The sequence below is a fragment of the Bufo bufo genome, chromosome 4 (assembly GCF_905171765.1).
Source record: "Bufo bufo chromosome 4, aBufBuf1.1, whole genome shotgun sequence".
NCBI lineage: Eukaryota > Metazoa > Chordata > Amphibia > Anura > Bufonidae > Bufo > Bufo bufo.
The window spans coordinates 516,543,387-516,558,438 of NC_053392.1; the positions used below are offsets into that span (position 1 = coordinate 516,543,387).

At 40.4% G+C, this 15,052-nt stretch overlaps 1 protein-coding gene across 1 annotated transcript in view; it reads left to right on the top strand.

Annotated features, from left to right (window-relative positions):
* Positions 1-15,052, top strand: part of CCDC85A (coiled-coil domain containing 85A) — a 147,251-nt gene that overhangs the window by 63,713 nt on the left and 68,486 nt on the right. The window lies entirely within an intron of this gene.

The window sequence follows — 15,052 nt, forward strand, 5'->3', positions numbered from 1 at the left end:
TAGGACATGCACAATTTTTTTTGCAGGGCAGCGGAACGGACATACTGATGCGGACAGCACACGGTGTGCTGTGGGTGTTTTTTGCAGACCCATTGAAATGAATGGGTCCGCATCCTATCCGCCAAAAAAACGGAACGGACACAGAAACAAACAACGTTCGTGTGCATGTAGCCTAATAAGAACAGATGCAAATCCAAACCGTACCTCAGAAAATTATGTAAAATAAAATCAAAGCCTAGTAGCAACATTGAAATGCTCCTATACTGGATCAAAACTAATAGCCCCAAAAATATAATATAAAATTTCAGTCTATTGTATTTCCACACTGTTGGAATTTAATTTTTTGAGGGACTCAATTTAATTAAACTAGAATATAGCTGATGAGTACACCAATACAATTTACATGTGAGTGTTAACGAATTTAGGCCTAAATCCTTTTCCCTTCATTTCTATCTTCACACAGTGTCAGTTTTTTGGAGGGTTGTTGAAATTATTAAAACCAGCATATACGTGATTACTACACCAATACACAGGATAGCTCACAAAATTATCTGCCAGTTATAACAAATTTAGGCCTAAATTCATTTCCATTTATTTCTGTCTCCACACATTTCCAATCAAATCTTTTTTTTTTTTGGGGGGGGGGGGGAGTTGCTTAAATTTTTAAAACCAGCATATACCTAATAACACCAATACACGGGGTAGCGCAATAATATTATCTGAGAGGCCCAAATATGTCGGGGGTACAGAAGGGTTCTAAACGAAAGACCTAGAGCCAGAATTTAAGTAGTAGTAGCACCAGTTATCCTGCCAGAATTAGTAGTAGTCTGCAGTTGTCCCTGCTGGCTTCGGAAAGGCTTAACATTATCATTGAGGACGAAGAGGATCAGATTGTGGATTGGATGGCTCACTCCTCCTCTCAGTCACAGCAGGATGACATGAAGGTGACTTCAGAGTTCGACACCGTGCCGTGGAGCCAGGGGTCTCAGTGTTCTTCCTGCTCTTCCTTGCAGCCCCAGAAAAGGCTTTCAGTGGAGTCCTTTCAGCCTTCACTACTCCCTCCTAGTGGGATGCCTTCCTTTTTCCTAAGAAGTGGAAAGAAAACAACACCACACCTTACGGCAGATAGTCAAGAGAGTCTTCCTGTTGACGACTAGTATGTGAGCACTTGTACTGCCATTAGGAGGAGGTGGAGAAGGAGTCTGCAGACTCCAGGCATAACTGTGTTTCTGGTGGTAGTAGTGGAGAGGGGGGGCCAAAGAACCCACCATGATATTCCACAGTCTGATAGAAGCGGAAGGGAGGATAAGAACTCCGATGACTATTGTGTCCTGGACAGGACCAGGAAGCTGAATTGGGGGTGCTGGTAAGGAGACAACATCAGAGGAGGAGGGTAATGGCAGCAGCAATAAATAGCGGAGGCCATGTACCTTCCAAAGAACAGCCCGGGCCACGTCTTCTTTGGGATCTGGTGATGCTGCTGATGCCGTGGGTGGATTAGAACCAAAACATGCCAAAGCTAAGCTGAGCTCAGCTGCCTCTACTCCTGCTGCATGAGTATCTCCTGTCTGGCATTTTTTCTCTAAAAAAAGCATTGCCTTGTGCAAGCTGTGCAAGAGCAAAATAAGACGTGGGCAGGCAAACACAAACTTAGTAACCACAGCTCTACTGAACCACATGAAGCAGCATCAACTAATCCTATGGGTAGACAGAGGTGGCAGCCAGCCATGTCACAGCTGATCAGCCTGAGCGAGATTAACCACACCAGCGAGGAGTTGCTAAAGTACATCAAGGAGCAAACATTCTGCTGGCTGTCACCCCACTGACTCCAACTAGACAAGGTGGTCAGTGACAATGGGCTCAAGATCCTGGCTGAACCTGGGCGAAATAACACATGCTCCCTGAATGGCACATGTCATCAGTCTAGTGATGCAACTTAATAAGTACACTGGCTTGCACAAGGTACTGGCAATGTCCAGGAGACAGTCCAAGCACTTCACAGTGCTCCAGACAAAAAAAATATCAAGGAGCCACTGGCTCCTAACCTGAAAAATTTAGGAGTCAAATGAAATTTTTAATTGCCAAATTTAAAATACATATAATATAGCTTGTATACTTAAGAGCATGTGGTTTTCTAAGCTACAGCCCACAAAGTTAAAGTGGTTGTGCACTCATTTTCATGACCTGTCAGACTAGCCAGATTCGCGTTGGTAATCCCTAGATACTGGGTCCTGGCTCATTCACTTCCAGGCCTCCGCTGCTTGTCTTGGATTTCTCCATGAAAACGTTTGGCTGCAGTGGCATCAAGCCAATCACTGGCCACTGTGGAGATCTGTTTTCCTTGCGTCACATGACCATTTAACATAATGCAAGGGAAGCAGTGGTCAGTTATTGGCTGTAATGGCGTCAAATAGGAAGTTTTCATGAAGGGACTCAAGACAAGCAACGGGGGCTGGGGATCAAACGAGCTGGGACCCCGCACTGGGGATCAGGCAAGTATGATCACCAACAAAAGTCCTGCCAGTCTCATAAATTTGTGTATACAAACCCTATAGGAGGCTACATATACGGCATACAGGAGGCCGGTGTATATAGGAGGCTACATATCCAGTATACAGGAGGCCGGTGTATATAGGAGGCTACATATACAGTATACAGGAGGCTGGTGTATATAGGAGGCTACATATACAGCATACAGGAGGCCGGTGTATATAGGAGGCTACATATACAGCATACAGGAGGCTGGTGTATATAGGAGGCTACATATACAGCATACAGGAGGCCGGTGTATATAGGAGGCTACATATACAGCATACAGGAGGCTGGTGTATATAGGAGGCTACATATACAGTATACAGGAGGCTGGTGTATATAGGAGGCTACACATACAGCAGGTCGGTGTATATAGGATGCTACATATACAGCATACATTCAGGCTTCTACTGCACTGCCATCATACAGCTGTATTCATCCAGCAACCAATCAGGATCAGCGCTCCCATCTTCTGCTGAGCTCTGATTGGTTGACACATCTGGAGGATAATGACGGACACCACGCTCACCTTGTCCTTCAGCCGTTGCAGTCGGGCGTCCAGTGCAGTCACCGCCTTCAGGATCAGGGAGCAGGGCACGGCAGAGTCAGTGGCCCCAACAAATGGATGCCCCCTCCAGTCCACAGGAAACCACTTGGAGTCCAGGTGACAGGCACAGGTGGCGCCGGTGTCCAGGGTGGAGACAAAACTTCCAAAAGGCAGGGAACTCCGCGGGGTGAGTGCATCAAACAGGTCAAATTCTACCGTCCACTGCTGGAAGCAGGAGCACAAGATGCGAGAACCCAAGCCACGCCCACCCTCTATGCCGGGTAGTTTGAGGGGCGGATCTTCACCCAGCAGACGTCTGCAGTGTGTGAATGCTGGATGAAAGCATTTTTTTCTTAAAAAGGCTGAGCTGCGGAGGGTCTAGGCGCAAATGGCGACAAGACTACAAAGTCTTGTCGCCATTTTGCAATTCTAAGTCACATTGGCGACCATTTGGGGCGCCATCTGGAGCACTGCTTCAGCCACTCTTACATAGTAAGGAATGTTCCCCTGGACCTGCAACGGCCTGCCACTTCACTACCTTATCCCCGATATGCCAACTCGCTGGAATTTAACACTGCACATGCTCAAGCATCTGTATGAGCAGTGGAAAGACAATTTTGTCATGCACCAAATAGCCTTAGCAGCATGGAGACCGTGTTGCCTAGAGATCAGGCAGTGGCAGCTCATCTGAGACGCCTGTCGGGTGCTGAAGCCCTTCAAAGAGGCCACAAAGTTCATCAGCAGGAACAACTACAGCATGAACAATGCAATCCCTTTCATACTTATCTTAGAACGGACGATGGCGCTCATGCATCAGGGGAGCACAGCGAAAGTAGCTTACGCATCTTACAGTCCGCCCTATAGCTGTTGTGGAAAAACAAAGGGCATCTGCCATGGAGGAGGGGGATGAGGAGCTGCCACTGCAAGAGTAGAAGGAGGAGTCAGAAGTGGAGGAGAAAGAGGATTGGCGATGGCACCGGTCAGGACACTCAATTGTCTCAGTGTGGGTGGAACCGGAAATAACTAGCTCCTCGGGCACGCTGGCCAGAATGGTAACCTGTATGCTCTCTTGCTTACTCAGTGACAGGCATATTGTTGACATCATGCAGTCTGATGATTACTAGATAGCCATTCTATTAGACCCCCGCTATCAAGGCAAAATGGGGGAATGTTTTCCTCTTGCAGAAAGGGAGGACAAATTACATTATTATCAGGAAACACTGTGTACGCAGCTTGCCGCAGCTTATAGCGAACAAACGCCTGCTGGCAGCATGTCTGAAAGAGAGGCACCTCTCCACCTCTCTGCCTGTCTCCATCATGACACTGTTGCCATCCTGGCACTGCTGCAACCTGCCAACCATCACGTTCTGTACGGCTGCTGCTGACTTCATCATGCCACTGTCACCATCATGTGACTGCTGCAACCTGCCAACCATCATGTTTTGTACTGCTGCTGCCTCCATCATGCCACCACTGATATCATGCCACCGCTGCGACCTGCCGACCGTCATGTTCTCTACGGCTACTGCTGCTGCCTCCATCATGCCACAGCCATTATCATGCCACTGCTGTGGCCTTCCGATTATTATCTTCCGTGAGGCTGCTGCGACCTCTATCATGCCACTGCCAACATCATACGACTGCTGCGACCTGCCAACCATTATGTTCTGTATGGTTGCTGCTGCCTCTATCATGCCACTGCCGCCCTCATGCCACTGCTCTGACTTTCCTACCCTCATGTTCTGTACGGCTACTGCCTCCAACATGCCACTGTCACCATCATGCCACTGCTGTGACCTGCCAACCATGGCTGCTGCTACCTCCATCATGCTACTGCCTACCTACCAACATGTACCATATGGCTGCTGCTGCTCCTCATTGCTTATCTTCTACTGCCACCATTAATGCAAAGCATCTACCACTACTACCCTGTTTTCCCGAAAATAAGACAGTGTCTTATATTAATTTTTGCTCCCAAAGATTCGCTAGGTCTTATTTTCAGGGGATGTCTTATTTTTCCATGAAGAAAAATACGGTACACCTTTATTGTTGAACAAAAAAAAAAGGAAATCAGGGTGGGGAGGGGGATCACTTAAAATGACACAGGGGGATCAGAAGGGGGAATCAAAATGGTACAAGAGAATCAGATGGGGGGGATTACTATAGCATTTTAGTACCCCCTTCTGATCCTCCTGTGTCATTTTGATTCCCCCCTCTGATCCCCCTGTGTCATTTTAAATGATCCCCCTCCCCACCCTGATACCCCTGTGTCATTTTGATTCCCTTCTCTGATCACCCTGTGTCATTTTGATTCCCCCCTCTGATCACCCTGTGTCATTTTAATTACCGTTTTTAGTCTCCCACCCACCCCATCTTCACCAGACATCCCCCACCTTCCATCAGATATCCCCCCCTACCTGTCACCCAATACCCTGTGTGTCCGTGCCAGCCAAGTTGTGAGACTCCATCAGGGCAGAGCGAGCAGCGGGCGGAAGAAGGCGGCAGCTTGTCCTGGCGGCGGCTGCGGCCAATCAGTCAGCTCCTTACATTCTGGGGTGGCTTGCTTTATAATCAGGGAGGCATTATGTCCGGCCGATGCTTTATAATCGGGGAGTCATTATGTTCGGCGGATGCTTTATAATCGGGGAGGCATTACGGTATGTTTGGCCGATGCTTTATAATCTGGGAGGCCTTATTTTCGGGGGATGCATTATTATCGGGGAGGCCTTATTTTCGGGGGGATGCCTTATATTGCAGCGATAGGCAAAACTAGAGGTAGGTCTTATTTTCGGGGGATGTCTTATTTTCGGGGAAACACGGTACCACCACTATTATTACTATTTCTACTACTACTACTCATAGACAGCCGTTCTACTGCCTTGTATGTTCCATGCCATGCTACTATTGTGGCCACATGTCACTATATACATACGGTACACATCCACAGTGCAGTATTGCAGCTCGCAGTTAAAAGGGAGAATTTTTTAGGCTCATTCGCAACAAACCAGTTTTTCTTCTGACAATCAACACTTATGGATGCTTGGTTCCCCCCAAGCCACTTTTAGTTATCCCATAACACTGTGTGTGTTTAAACATCATCTGCCCCTATTAAGGGACATTTTTATGCTAGCTTTGGAATATGAAAAGGCATAACACATGCCATCGAGTGGTGTGATTTTAAACACGCTGTATGTCAACGCAGTCAAAGGCGCGTTTAGCCATAGCTATCTCACACATGTATTATTGCTGTGAGCTATGTCACTCACACATTTATTATTGCTGTCATTGCGTTAAAGAACTTAGGGAGGGCAAAGGGAAAAATAAATAAAAAATAGAAAAATAAATCAAAGGGATTTACAAAAAATACTGAGTTCCTGGGGGCCGGGGGGGGGGGGGGGGGGGTATACATGTATATGAATTTTTAGGTCAATTGGAGCGACTTTGGTTCTGCACAATACAATTCTGTTCTCAACCAAATCAGTTCTGAAAACTAATGAATAATATACAGCCATTCTGAGATTGTGACACATTGTACTTCATGATGGTGGTAAATTTGAGTCAATATTTTTCATTTTTATTAAAAAAATAATGATAATTTGCAATAAATTTAAAAAATTAGCAATTTTCTAATTTCTCTGCTTTTAAAACAGATAGTGGTACCTCATATAATAGTTATTTATTTGCATTTACTATATGTCTACTTTATGTTTGGATAATTTTGTGAATGCCATTTTATTTTTTGGGGATGTTAGAAGGCTTAGAAGTTTAGAAGCAAATCTTGAAATTTTTCATAAAATTTCCATAACCCCTTTTTTAAGGACCAGTTCAGTCTGAAGTCACTTTGTGAAGCTTTCATAATAGAAACCACCCAAAAATGACTCCCTTTTAGAAACTACAGCCATCACGGTATTCAAAACTGATTTTACAAACTTTGTTAACCCTTAAGGTGTTCCACAAGAATTACGGTAAAGGAAAATGTAGATGAAATTTCTGAATTTCACTTTTTTCAGCAGATTTTCCATTTTAATCCATTTTTTCCAGTAACAAAGCAAGGCTTAACTGCCAAAAAAAACCTCTATATTTATTACGCTGATTCTGAAGTTTACAGAAAGACCCTAAATGTGGTCATAAACTGCTGTATGGGCACACAGCAGGGCGCTGAAGGAAAGGAACGCCATATGGTTTTTGGAAGGCAGATTTCACTGGGATAATTTTAAGTTGCCATGTCACATTTGAAGACCCCCTGATGCACTACTAGAGTAGAAACTCCATAAAATTGACCCCATTTTGGAAAATACACCCCTCAAGGTATTCAAAACTGATTTTACTAACTTTTCTAGCCTTTTAGGTGTTCCACAAGAATTAAAGGAAAATGTAGATGAAATTTCAGAATTTCACTTTTTTGGCAGATATTCCATTTTGATCAATTTTTTCCAGCAACAAAGCAAGGGTTAACAGCCAAACAAAACTCAATATTTTTTTTACCCTGATTCTGTAGTTTACAGAAACACCCCATATGTGGTCGTAAACTGCTGTACGGGCACACGGCAGGGTGCAGAAGGAAAGGAACGCCATATGGTTTTTGGAGTGCAGATTTCACTTGGAAAATTTTAAGTTGCCATGTCACATTTGAAGACCCCCTGATCCACCCCTAGAGTAGAAACTAAAAAAAAAGACCCCATTTTGAAAACTACGGGATAAGGTGGCAGTTTTGTTGGTACTATTTTAGGATACATATGATTTTTGGTTGCTCTATATTACACTTTTTGTGAGGCAAGGTAACAAAAAATAGCTGTTTTGGCACCGTTTTTAATTTTTGTTATTTACAATGTTCATTTACAATGTTCAAGTTGTTACGGATGCGACAATACCAAATATGAGAACTTTTTTTGGTTGTTTGTTTCCATTTTACATAATAAAGCATTTTTGAGAAAAAAGGATTTTTTAGTGTCTCCATATTCTGAAATCCATAGTTTTTTTTTCATTTTCTGGTCTTATGTAGGGGCTAATTTTTTTTTGATATGAGATGACGGTTTGATTGGTACTATTTTAGGGTGAATATGACTTTTTGATCACTTGCTATTACACTTTTTGTGAGGTAACTGCTAACCATGGTCCGACACAGTAAGCTTTTCTCCCATTGACAAAAAGCCATAATTCTGCTGCTATAAAATAGCCCTTAAAGTAGGGAAGATTTAGCCCTCCCTGCTCCATTTGATTATAAAGATACTCCAACTTTTGCATTACCTGCTTGTACTCAATCCATATTGGAGAGTTCCTAAGGACATTGGGGTAGTATCACGATCTTCACTAGGGCTATTCTGTCAGCTCTAGATAAAGGAAGTCGAAGCCATACTGTAATTTTAGACCTCAATTTTCTAATCAAAAGAATCAGATTGAGCTGTATGAAATCTCCAATCCTGGGAGATATCATCATACTCAAGTATTCAAATGAGTCTGCAATCTTTAACATATTCAGGGGACTATCAATAGAATATTCAGGTCTGGATAAGTTCTGGAAGTACGTACAGTATTAGTATGGTTTATAAAGAACAGAACATCATCTGCGTATAGGGAAATACGGTCCTCTGCTCTTAATTAGTGATGAGCGGCAGGGGTCATATTCGAATTTGCAAAATATTTTGCAAATATTTGGAGAATATTCGTTGAATATTCGCGAATTAGAATATCCGTTATATTCTGCATTTTTTACTCAAAAAATCATCAAGGTAATGATCGCGTAATATGCGAATATTACGCAATCAATACAGGCGTGGGTCAAAAACGAATATATAGCACTATAAAATATTCAATCTCGCAATGGGAGACTTATATAAAAGCTTAATTATGTTAATAAATCTGGTGCCAAATCCCATTTTCCCTAGGACTTTCTAGAGGAACCCCCACTCCACCTTGTCAAACGCCTTGGATGTGTCCAAAGACAGAATGGAGCGGGACCCCCCCCCCCCCCAGAGGACTGTATGTTCGCATAAAGCCGATGTAGATTGAAATTAACTCATTCTGATCAGGATGTATAATTGATAAAATAACCTTGGATAGCCTTGTAGTCATGATCCTTGAGAAAAGCTTCATATCAGTGTTCAATAGGGATATTGGCCTATATGACCCCATATCTAAGGGAACCTTCCCCTTTTTCAATATTAATATTATTATAGCTTCTGTCATTGATACTGGAAGACTACCCTCCTCCAATAATCCGATGAACACCTCCAAAAGATGAGGAAAAATAACCTTTCTATATTTACGATAAAGTTTGTATTGGAATCCATCGGACCCTGGGGAGGAGTTTCCAGAACATGCTTTCAATGCTGCCTCTAACTGCTCTAGGAAAAGACCTGCATCGAGGAATTCTCTTTGAGTTTCTGTTAGAGTTGGGAAAGCGATAGAATCCAAATAAGAGTCCATCTCTTCATCTAGAATAACCCCCAAAAAAATTGTACCATTCTAACCGTCACCTCATCCCACAAAAAATGAGCCCCTACCTAAGACAGTCGCCCAAAATGTAAAAAAAAACTATGTCTCTCAGACTATGGAGACACTAAAACATCATTTTTTTTGTTTCAAAAAAGATATCATTGTGTAAAACTTACATAAATAAAAAAAAGTAGACATATTAGGTATCGCTGCATCCATATGAACCTGCTCTATAAAATATCACATGACCTAACCCCTCAGGTAAACACCGTAAAAAAATTAAGCTAAAACGGTGTCAAAAAAGCAATTTTTTGTCAACTTACATCACAAAAAGTGTAATAGCAAGTGATCAAAAAGTCATATGCACCCCAAAATAATGCCAATAAAACCTTCATCTCATCCTGCAAAATTGATACCCTACTTAAGACAATCGCCCAAAAACTGAAAAAACTATGGCTCTCAGACTATGGAGACACTAAAACATGTTTTATTTTTTATTTCCAAAATGATATCATTGTCTAAAACTTGCATAAATAAAAAAGTAGACATATTAGGTATTGCCATGTCCGTAAGAACCGTAGATGACCTAATCCCTCAGGTGAACACACATTTTTTGTCACCTTATATTACAAAAAGTTTAATAGCAAGCGATCAAAAAGTCAAATGCACCCTAAAATAGTACCAATCAAACCGTCATCTCATACCAAAAAAAATGAACCCCTACACAAGACAGTTGCCCAAAAAAAATAAAAAATACGGCTTTCATAATGTGGAGACACTAAAAAATCATTTTGTTATATTTGGTATTGTCGCGTCAGTGACAACCTGCTCTATAAAAATACCCCATGATCTATCTTGTCAGATGAACGTTGTAAATAACAAAAAATAAAAACGGTGCCAAAACAGCTATTTTTTGTTACCTTGCCTCACAAAAAGTGTAATATAGAGCAACCAAAAATCATATGTACCCTAAAATAGTAACAACAAAACTGCCACCTTATCACGTAGTTTCCAAAATGGGGTCACTTTTTTGGAGTTTCTAGTTTGTAACTGGAAAAAATGGATTAAAATGGAAAATCTGCCAAAAAAGTGAAATTCTGAAATTTCATCTCCATTTTCCAATAATTCTTGTGGAACACCTAAAGCGTTAACAAAGTTTGTAAAATCAGTTTTGCATACCTTGAGGGTGTCGTTTCTAAAATGGGGTCACTTTTTTGGAGTTTATACTCTAGGGGTGCATCAGGGATTCTTCAAATAGGACATGGCAGCTTAAAATTATCCCAATGAAATCTTGCTTTCCAAAAACCATATGGCCTTCCTTTCCTTCTGCGCAATGCAGTGTGCCCGTATAACAGTTTATGACCACATATGGGGTGTTTCTGTAAACTACAGAATCAGGGCCATAAATATTGAGTTTTGTTTGGCTGTTAACCCTTGCTTTGTAACTGGAAAAAATGGATTAAAATGGAAAATCTGCCAAAAAAGTGAAATTCTGAAATCTCATCTCCATTTTCCATGAATTCTTGTGGAATACCTAAAAGGTTAACAAAGTTTGTAAAATCAGTTTTGAATAACTTGAGGGGTGTAGTTTGTAAAATGGGGTAATTTTTGGGTGGTTTCTATTATGTAAGCCTCACAAAGTGACTTCAGAGCTGAACTTGTCCTTAAAAATTGGGTTTTGGAAATTTTTGGAAAAATTTCAAGATTTGCTTCTAAACTTCTAAGCCTTCTAACACCCCCAAAAAATAAAATGTCATTCCCAAAATGATCCAAACATGAAGTAGAAATATGGTGAATGTAAAGTAATAACTATTTTTGGAGATATTACTATCTGTTATAAAATTAGAAAAATTGAAATTTGGAAATTTGTTAATTTTTCCAAATTTTTGATAAATTTTGTATTTTTTATAAATAAAAATTAATTTCTTTGACTCAATTTTACCACTTTCATGAAGTGCAATATGTGACGAGAAAACAATCTCAGAATGGCCTGGATAAATAAAAGCATCTTAAAGTTATCACCACATAAAGTGACACATGTCAGATTTGCAAAAAATGGCCTGGCCCTTAAGGTGAAATATGGCAGGGTCCTGAAGGGGTTAAGGTGAAAGATGGCAGGGTCCTTAAGGGGTTAATCACCAAAGCTTTGTTGAGTAAAGAACACTACTTTTGAACCACATCTTTGGGAGTGCCGTGGAATTACTTTATTTTTAAAATATTGCCTGGTTATTTGACTATTTGCAGTACAACATTGTGGTGCCTGCTGAAAAGATTTATAGACTATATAATTGGGCACATTTCTTATTTTAGGTCATTTTACAATGGCACTTAGTATTCCCCAAAAATTGTCTGGTTCAGAAGAACCATTTTTAAATACAGTATTAGGGCATTCTGAATTAACAAAGGAATCCCTCATGTTTTTACCCTCAGTGGAAAGCAACTGCTACAGATTGTCTCTCTTCCTCTCTTGTGGTCCTAACACATATGTGTATTACATGGACAGTCCATTGGTTTTAATGGGCAGTGGAAAATGCTTACTTTTACCTGTGGAGGTGCTGCTGGGGAATTGATCACTTGTTCTCAGCATTAGGACACTCATGTGATTCTCTTTTTGTGTCTCTTTTGTGTATCTTTCTAACAAAAATGATTACAAATTGTAGTTTTGGGATTCATTAGTGAACACTCATCATCATAGAACTAAAAAACAGTACTTAGCAAAGATATAATAACTCCCATTACAATTCTACACCCAGCTATGTACAGTGTCATAGAAAAGCCCTATGATATCTACTTATGCTTTAACTCATTATAAGTGAGTGATAACTTAGAAACCACTTGGTAATTATTCACTTTTTGTGAACTGAGCTGAGTTTCAGAAGATAATTATTTGCCATGGATATTTTAAAATGTGAACATTTTAATCCAGAGAACTCCTTTGAGCTATTAAACGTGCTTTCATTTCTTATCGAGTCAATAAGAGTATAAAGATAAAAATAAAATATTATTCCCTTTGAATCGCTTAATATAAATCTGTCTATGCCGCATTGTATGATATTACCCTTTCATCTAAATTTATATTCAATTTCTCTGTCTTTCAGTGTTGGACGTTTTCCAACAGTATTATTAAAGCCCTTAAGTCTTTTATGATGCAGCTCATTCACTACTGACAAATGTTTTCCAACTGTGTTTTTTATTATATGCAGTAAATTTGTGCAAAGCAACACTCCTCTTAGTATTTTTCCTATACAAAGTGATCCATTGAAGCAAAGCATATTGTGCTACGCTGTTTAACTAAGATATTTATTAAGATGACATGCAAGCTACAGTTTGATATAATTAGCAGTTAGAATCTAGATATTAATATTTTGGCATACAGATGAATAGGCATTAATACATGGAACAAAAAGTAGCATACTGTATTTTATTATCTCATTTTCTTTGCAGAGGAAACCTATCGCCATTTACATTATGCAGCTCATATTCTAGTGTACTGTATATACTCTTAAAAACACTGAAATATTTGGAGCTAAGCATACACTGGACAACCTTCTAGTGCGCCGATTGTGAGGCTGGAAACTAGGTAGTCACATACATTCCTACAGCTTGATTGGTTAAACTCCTTGGAATCCTAAGGTCAGAGAAAAGTTTTAATCAAAGCCAAAGGGCAAGTTCAATAACTTTAAGATGACCCTTCAAAACCTCTCTACTTTAAAACTTATAAAAGCCCCACTTTCCTCAGGTGCATCACAAGTCATGCTGCCTTTTCATTCCATTTTTTGTTCGGATAACCACACCATAATGCTCCATACATTTGGCAGCTGGGCATTTCTTTGACTTCTATATCAAAGAGGTGCACCTAAGCTGCTCTGACAGTGTCCAATCCTATCTTCTTGTCTGGTTGTTTCTCTTTACCATTCAGACTTGCAAACTAAAAGATATTTGCATCTTTTTGCATACCATAAAATTAATTTCACTTTTCAAAAAATATCATTGTCATTGTCAAGGCTTGCATTGTCAACAGAGCAATGATCAGTGTGATAGACCCCTTTTCAAATAGATCACAATTTGTGCAGAAAGATCCCATTTATGTTTAATTGGGTCGATTAGGTTAGCTTTGGGTTCCCTATCTTCTAGCATTGTAAACTACACTACTCTTGCCATTAACCACCTCAGCCCCCATAGCTTAAACACCCTGAAAGACCAGGCCACTTTTTACACTTCTGACCTACCCTACTTTCACCGTTTATTGCTCGGTCATGCAACTTACCACCCAAATGAATTTTACCTACTTTTCTTCTCACTAATAGAGCTTTCATTTGGTGGTATTTCATTGCTGCTGACATTTTTACTTTTTTTGTTATTAATCGAAATTTAACGATTTTTTTGCAAAAAAATGACATTTTTCACTTTCAGTTGTAAAATTTTGCAAAAAAAAACGACATCCATATATAAATTTTGCTCTAAATTTATTGTTCTACATGTCTTTGATAAAAAAAAAATGTTTGGGTATAAAAAAATGGTTTGGGTAAAAGTTATAGCGTTTACAAACTATGATACAAAAATTCCGCTTTTTGAAGCAGCTCTGACTTTCTGAGCACCTGTCATGTTTCCTGAGGTTCTACAATGGCCAGACAGTACAAACACCCCACAAATGACCCCATTTCGGAAAGTAGACACCCTAAGGTATTCGCTGATGGGCATAGTGAGTTAATAGAACTTTTTATTTTTTGTCACAAGTTAGTGAAAAATGATGATTTTTTTTTTGATTTTTTTTCTTACAAAGTCTCATATTCCACTAACTTGTGACAAAAAATAAAAACTTCTATGAACTCACTATGCCCATCAGCGAATACCTTGGGGTGTCTTCTTTCCAAAAAAGTGCCACACATGTGGTATCGCCGTACTCAGGAGAAGTTGGGACACTTTGATTTCAAACCACTTCTCACGCATTTGGGCCCCTAAAATGCCAGGGCAGTATAACTACCCCACAAGTGACCCCATTTTGGAAAGAAGACACCCCCAGGTATTTCGTGATGGGCATAGTGAGTTCATGGAAGTTTTTATTTTTTGTCACAAGTTAGTGGAATATGAGACTTTGTAAGGAAAAAAAAAAATCATAATTTTCCGCTAACTTGTGACAAAAAATATAAAATTCTAGGAACTCGCCATGCCCCTCACGGAATACCTTGGGGTGTCTTCTTTCCAAAATGGGGTCACTTGTGGGGTAGTTATACTGCCCTGGCATTTTCCAGGGGCCCTAATGTGTGGTAAGTAGGTAAATGACCTGTGAAATCCAAAAGGTGCTCTTTGGAATGTGGGCCCCTTTGCCCACCTAGGCTGCAAAAAAGTGTCACACATGTGGTATCGCTGTACTCAAGAGAAGTTGGGCAATGTGTTTTGGGGTGTCATTTTACATATACCCATGCTGGGTGAGAAAAATATCTTGGTCAAATGCCAACTTTGTATAAAAAAAATGGGAAAAGTTGTCTTTTGCCAAGATATTTCTCTCACCCAGCATGGGTATATGTAAAATGACAC